The sequence below is a fragment of the Loxodonta africana genome, chromosome 15 (genome assembly GCF_030014295.1).
Source record: "Loxodonta africana isolate mLoxAfr1 chromosome 15, mLoxAfr1.hap2, whole genome shotgun sequence".
Taxonomy (NCBI): domain Eukaryota; kingdom Metazoa; phylum Chordata; class Mammalia; order Proboscidea; family Elephantidae; genus Loxodonta; species Loxodonta africana.
The window spans coordinates 72,194,431-72,202,048 of record NC_087356.1 but is presented as its reverse complement, the minus strand read 5'-3'; positions in this window follow the sequence as shown (position 1 = coordinate 72,202,048).

Genomic DNA, 7,618 nt, shown 5'->3' with positions numbered 1-7,618 from the left:
TAGTTTCAGTAGTTTTCTGGAGGATTCCTTAGGGTTTTCTGTGTATAAGATCATGTCCTCTGCAAATAGAGATAATTTGACTTCCTCCTTGCCAATCCAGATGCCCTTTATTTCTTTGTCTAGCCTAATTGCTCTGGCTAGGACCTCTAGCACAATGTTGAATAAGAGCAGTGATAAAGGGCATCCTTGTCTGGTTCCCGTTCTCAACGGAAATGCTTTCAGGCTCTCTCCATTTAGAATGATGTTGGCTGTTGGCTTTGCATAGATGCCCTTTATTATGTTGAGGAATTTTCCTTTAATTCCTATTTTGGTGAGAGTTTTTATCATAAATGGGTGTTGGACTTTGTCAAATGCCTTTTCTGCATCAATTGATAAGATCATGTGATTTTTGCATTTTATTTATATGGTGGATTACATTAATGGTTTTTCTAATATTAAACCAGCCTTGCCTACCTGGTATAAATCCCACTTGGTCATGGTGGATTAATTTTTTGATACGTTGTTGAATTCTATTGGCTAGAATTTTGTTGAGGATTTTTGCATCTATGTTCATGAGGGATATAGGTCTGTAATTTTCTTTTTTTTGTGGTGTCTTTACCTGGTTTTGGTATCAGGGAAATGGTGGCTTCATAGAATGAATTAGGTAGTATTCTGTCATATTCTATGGTTTGAAATACCTTTAGTAGTAGTGGTGTTAACTCTTCTCTGAAAGTTTGATAGAATTCTGTGGTAAAGCCATCCGGGCCAGGGATTTTTTTTGTTGGGAGTTTTTTGATTACCATTTCAATCTTTTTTTTTGTTATGGGTCTATTTAGTTGTTCTACTTCTGATTGTGTTAGTTTAGGTAGGTAGTGTTTTTCCATGAATTCATCCATTTCTTCTAGGTTTGCAAATTTGTTAGAGTACAATTTTTCATAATAATCTGATATGACTCTTTTAAATTTCAGTTGGGTCTGTTGTGATGTGGCCCATCTCGTTTCTTATTCGGGTTATTTGTTTCCTGTATTTCTTTAGTCAGTCTGGCCAATGGTATATCAATTTTGTCAATTTTTTCCAAGAACCAGCTTTTGGCTTTGTTACTTTCAATTGTTTTTCTGTTCTCTAATTCATTTAGTTCAGCTCTAATTTTTATTATTTGTTTTCTTCTCGTGCCTGATGGGTTCTTTTGTTGCTCACTTTCTATTTGTTCAAGTTGTAGGGACAGTTCTCTGATTTTGGCTCTTTCTTCTTTTTGTATGTGTGCATTTATTGATATAAATTGACCTCTGAGCATTGCTTTTGCTGTGCTTCAGAGATTTTGTTAGGAAGTATTTTCATTCTCGTTGCATTCTATGAATTTCCTTATTCCCTCCATAATGTCGTCTATAAACCAGTCTTTTCTCAGGAGGGTATTGTTCAGTTTCCAAGTATTTGATTTCTTTTCCCTAATTTTTCTGTTATTGATTTCCACTTTTATGGCCTTGTGGTCTGAGAAGATGCTTTGTAATATTTCTATGTTTTGGATTCTGTAAAGGTTTGTTTTATGACCTAATACGTGGTCTATTCTAGAGAATGTTCCATGTGCGCTAGAAAAAAAAAGTATACTTTGCAGCAGTTGGGTGGAGAGTTCTGTATAAGTCCATGAGGTCAAGTTGGTTGATTGTTGTAATTAGGTCTTCCATGTCTCTATTGAGCTTCTTACTGGATGTCCTGTCCTTCTCCGAAAGTGGTGTGTTGAAGTCTCCTACTAGAATTGTGGAGGTGTCTATCTCTCTTTTCAGTTCTGTTAAAATTTGATTTATGTATCTTGCAGCCCTGTCATTGGGTGCATAAATATTTAATATGGTTATATCTTCCTGGTCAATTGTCTCTTTTATCATTATGTAGTGTCCTTCTTTATCCTTTGTGGTGGATTTAAGTTTAAAGTCTATTTTGTCAGAAATTAATATTGCTACTCCTCTTCTTTTTTGCTTATTGTTTGCTTGATATATTTTTTTTCCATCCTTTGAGTTTTAGTTTGTTTGTGTCTCTAAGTCTAAGGTGTGTCTCTTGTAGGCAGCATATAGACGGATCATGTTTCTTTATCCAGTCTGAGACTCTCTGTCTCCTTATTGGTGCATCTAGTCCATTTACATTCAGCATAATTATAAAAAAAATAGATAAGTATAAAAAGAAATTTTTTTTATTTGTTTAGTGTTTTCATTTTGATGCCTTTTTATGTGTGTTGTTGACAATTTCAATTTTTCACTCACTTTTTTGTGCTGAGACGTTTTTCTTTGTAAATTGTGTGTTCCCCATTTTCATAGTATTTGACTTTATGTTTGCTGAGTCGTTACGTTTTTCTTGGTTTTTATTTTGAGTTATGGAGTTGTTATACCTCTTTGTGGTTACCTTAATATTTACCCCTATTTTTCTAAGTAAAAACCTAACTTGTATTGTCCTATATCGCCTTGTATCCCTCTCCATATGGCAGTTCTTTGCCACCTGTATTTAGTCCCTCTTTTTGATTATTGTGATCTTTTACGTATTGACTTCAATGATTCCCTGTTTTGAGCATTTTTTTTTAATTAATCTTAATTTGTTTTTGTGATTTCCCTATTTGAGTTGATATCAGGATGTTCTCTTCTGTGACCTTGTGTTGTGCTGGTATCTGATATTACTGGTTGTCTGACCAATTTCCTTTAGTATTTCTTGTAGCTTTGGTTTTTGCAAATTCTCTAAGCTTGTGATTATCCGTAAATATCTTAATTTCGCCTTCATATTTCAGAGAGAGTTTTGCTGGATATATGATCCTTGGCTGACAGTTTTTCTCCTTCAGTGCTCTGTATATGTCATCCCATTGCCTTCTTGCCTGCATGGTTTCTGCTGAGTAGGCTGAACTTATTGATTCCCCCTTGTAGGAGACCTTTCTTTTATCCCTGGCTGCTTTTAAAATTTTCTCATTATCTTTGGTTTTGGCAAGTTTGATGATAATATGTCTTGGTGTTTTTTCTTTTTGGATCAATCTTAAATGGGGTTGGATGAGCATCTTGGATAGATAACCTTTCGTCTTTCATGATGTCAGGAAAGTTTTCTGTCAGCAGATCTTCAGCTATTCTCTCTGTGTTTTCTGTCCTCCCTCCCTGTTCTGGGACTCCAATCACAAGCAAGTTATCCTTCTTGATAGACTCCCACATGATTCTTAGGGTTTCTTCATTTTTTTTTAACTCTTTTATCTGATTTTTTTTCAGCTATGTTGGTGTTAATTCCCTGATCCTCCAGATTTCCCACTCTGCATTCTAACTGCTTGAATCTGCTCCTCTGACTTCCTATTGTGTTGTCTAATTCTGTAATTTTGTTGTTAATCTTTTGGATTTCTGCGTGCTGTCTCTCTATGGATTCTTGCAACTTATTAATTTTTCCACTATGTTCTTGAATAATCTTTTTGAGTTCTTCAACTGTTTTATCAGTGTGTTCCTTGGCTTTTTCTGCAGATTACCTTATTTCATTTCTGAGGTCATACCTGATGTCTTGAAGCATTCTGTAAATTAGTTTTTTATATTCTTTATCTGATAATTCCAGGACTGTATCTTCATTTGGGAAAGATTTTGATTCTTTAGTTTGGGAGGTTGTAGAAGCAGTCATGGTCTGCTTCTTTATGTGGTTTGATATCGACTGCTGTCTCCGAGCCATCACTAAGATATTGTAGTGATTTATTCTATATTTGCTCCCTGAGTCTTCAGTGAGGTAGGTGTGTCTCTATTCCTAAAGCACCTTGGTAGGTGGGCTCTTCAGCTGTACCTTAGGCCCCCAATGCAAGTACCTCTACAGATTGGTAGGTGTCACCCTCCTTGGACCCCTAAGGCAGGAGGCTAGGTGGTCTGGGGGGAGCTTCAGCCCTCAGTTCTCTGTTGTGAGTCAGTGAGGGTTCTGTTGAATACGCAGAGATATCAGACCTGGGAAACTTGTTTTTCCAGTAAATCCGCTAAAAAAAAAATGTAGTCAGATCCCTATCAGAAATGCATTTGCATTATAGTAGCCACCTTGCTCCCTGTAGGGATGAAAGCCCGAGACTGTGGATCACATATGCTTGGCTGGAGCTGGTTCTGTGTTTTTAGTCCAATTAGGGAAGGGTTTTTGGCCCCTGGGTTTTTTGTGGTTACTTCTCTTAGGCCGGAAGAATGGGTTAGGAAAAGACCAAAAAAAAAAAGGGAAAAGAAAAACCGCGGAACAGTTCTCCCTGTGGCTCAGGAAATTCCAATGTTAACGAAGCCACTTGGGAAGGGGAGGGGAGGGTTCAGAAAAACAGGAGAGAGTAGCACCCCGGAGTATAGACAAATTTACTTATCTTGCTTGGGATGACTGTTTTATCTGAGATTCCCAAGAGGCGTATAGCCTATGTGTGCTGGCTGGGTAGAGTTTGCCCCCGAGGGTCAGGCCCACAGAAGCCACGGTCAGTTCCTCCGCTGCCAGTTCAAAGCCCAGTGTCAAGGTTCCCCGGCTGGGACGCTGCACTCCCAGCTCCAATACTGGTCACTGCCTCCCGGCAACTTCTCCTCCCAGCAGCCGCATCTGGCACGGACTGGCTGGGCCCCCTCCTGGGGTCGGTTCAGGGGTGTAGGGCTGCGCCCCATGTTTGCACCATCACAAGATGTGGTGCTCAGCTCCCCTGCGCCCTGTCCAAAGCCCTGCACCAAGGTTCCCCAGCTGGGACGCTGCACTCCCGGCTCCAAAACCAGTCGCTGCCTCCCGGCGACTTCTCCTCCCTCCAGCCACATCACCCTGACACCTGCACTGACCAGCTGGGCCCCCTCCCGAGGTCAGTTCAGGGGGGTAGGGCTGTGCCTCATGTTTGCACCATCACAGGATGTTGTGTTCAGGTCCCCTGCACGCAGTCCTAAGCCCGGTGCCAAGGTTACCTGACTGGGACGCTGGCTCCAGGCTCCAAAAACAGTCGCTGCTTCCCCATAGTTGTTCGTTCTCCATCTCTGTCACTCAACTCTTTAAATCTGTGTTTGTTGTTCAGGGTTCATAGATTGTCATATATGTGATCGATTCACTTGTTTTTCCGAGTCTTTGTTGCAAGAGGGATCCGAGGCAGCATCTACCTAGTCAGCCATCTTGCCCCCCCCAGAAACCACATTTTTAGGATGATAAAATACAACCTCATGGAAAAAAGTGACTTTCCCAGGGTCATCAGGATGTGTCAGAACTAAACCTGTGACACTTTAGCTTACAGATTTAGCATTCTTTTCACTGTCTTTACTTTCCCACTCAAGATAGGATATGACACAGGTCATACAGAATGGTACTTATCAGTATTCTAATCCTGATTCCACCAGTCACGAGATATAAAGTCTTCAAATTTTATAATGCTTTAGTTTCAGTCACCTCTTTGAAAGTAAGATTAATACTAACTGCTGTATATGAATATATGAGGACTAAATGAGATAATTTTGTAAAGTACCTTGTGCAAAATAAGTGTTTTGTTTCTACCAAGAGACTAGAGAAGTCAAAGAGCTTATTACACAAGCTAAGTTTGAGCAAACTGTATCTGAAAGATTGTCAGGGTTTTGAGACCTTCACTGAACATTTATTCAGTGCCTTAGTCATCTAGTACTGCTGTAATAGAAATACCACAAGTTAATGGCTTTAATGAAGAGAAATTTATTCTCTCCAAGTCTAGTAGGTTACAAGTCCAAATTCAGGGTTTCAGCTCCAGGGGAAGACTTTCTCTCTTTGTCAGCTCTGGAGGAAGGTCCTTGTCCTCAATCTTCCCCTGGTCGAGGAGTTTCTCAGGTGCAGGGACCCCGGGTCCAAATGATGTGGTCTGCTCCTGGTGCTGCTTTCTTGGTGGTACAAGGTCCCCATCTCTCTGCTTGCTTCCCTTTCCTTTTCTCTCTTGAGAGATAATAGGTGGTGCAGGCCACACCCCAGGCAAACTCCCTTTACATTGAATGAGGGAGGTGACCTGAGTAAGGGTGATGTTACAGTCCCACCCCAATCCTCTCAACATAAAATTGTAATCACAAACGGAGGACATACATACAATACTCAGAATCATGGCCTAATCAAGTCGATAGGCACGTTTAGAGGGGCAGGACATAATTCAGCCCATGACATACAGAAACTACAAAACACAAAAAGACATCTCTAGACTCTGAGGTGACAAAACATAACTCTAGGTTCTAGTGGAGGCAGCCTGCCATGTAAGAGGGAGGAGTCCTGCTATGTTCAGAGAAGTGAGTGGATGAGTCTAAACTACTCTGTGGAGAGAAGATGGCCTTGAATGTCTAATTAAAGGGTTTAGGTCATGCATTAGGCACACTACCTATTTATTTCTCCTCTTACCCTCATCTATACCCTCTAGAAATAACTAGAAATATCCTCATCCTGGGAAGTCACATTCATTAAGTGGTGAATCATCAGGTAAATGGGAAGACAGAAAAAGGAGACAGGTTGTAGGATGAGCAGTCCATAGACTATTACAACATCCCAGACATGAGTGAAAGTGGTGTTAACTTCTGCTATGACATTAGAGATGGAATGACATTTCATAGGATTAAATTAGAGATAATTTAAAGGAAAAAAATATTTTTTTCCTTTTAAATATTGCTATTTTGGGGTTTGATTTGAGATTTAGGAGACTTGGTGTATTTATACTATTATAGGCTTACCTTAAATTTAAAGGGAAAGGGCCTAAAGAATTAATTAGTAGTAATTAAAATGAAAAAATTACATGTCAAAAAGATAAGAACTACATAACGCATCATTTTCCCAGTCTCCTGCAATGCAAACAGTACCCAAATTGTTATATTTCTTTAATAAATATCTCTTAAATGGAAAGGCAACGAAAGTATCATCTGTTGTTGTTACGAAGTGCCATCCAGTCGGTTCCGACTCAAAGCGACCCTATGTACAACAGAACGAAATACTTCCGGGTACTGCAACATCCTCACAATTGTTGCTATGCTTGAACCCATTATTGCAGCTACTGTGTCAATTCATCCCATTGAGGGTCTTCCTCTTTTTTGCTGACCCTCCACTTTACCAAGCATGATGTCCTTCTCCAGGAATTAATCTCTCCTGACATGTCCCAAGTTTGTGAGATGTAGTCTCTCCATCCTTACTTTTAAGGAGCATTCTGGTTGTACTGCTTCTAAGACAGATTAGTTCATTCTTTTGGCAGTCCATGGCATATTTAATATTCTTAACCAAAACCACAATTCAGAAGTATCGGTTCTTCTTCACACTTCCTTATTCACTGTACAGCTTTCACATGTGTATAAGACGATTGAAAACAGTATGTCTTAGGTCAGGCACACCCCAGTCTTCAAGGTGACATCTATGCTTTAAAACACTTTAAAGAGGTCTTTTACAGCAGATTTGCCCAAAGTGATGAGTCTTTTGATTTTTTAACTTCTGCTTCCAATGGGCATTGATTGTGGATCCAAGTAAAATGAAATCCTAGACAACTTCAATAATTTCTCCATTTATCATGATGCTTCTTATTAGTCCACTTATGAGAATTTTTGTTTTATGTTGAAGTGTACTCCATACTGAAGGCTGTGGCATTTGGTCTTCATCAGTAAGTGCTTCAAGTCCTTTCAGCCAGCAAGGTTGTGTCATGTGCATAAAGCAGGTTGTTAATGAATCTTCC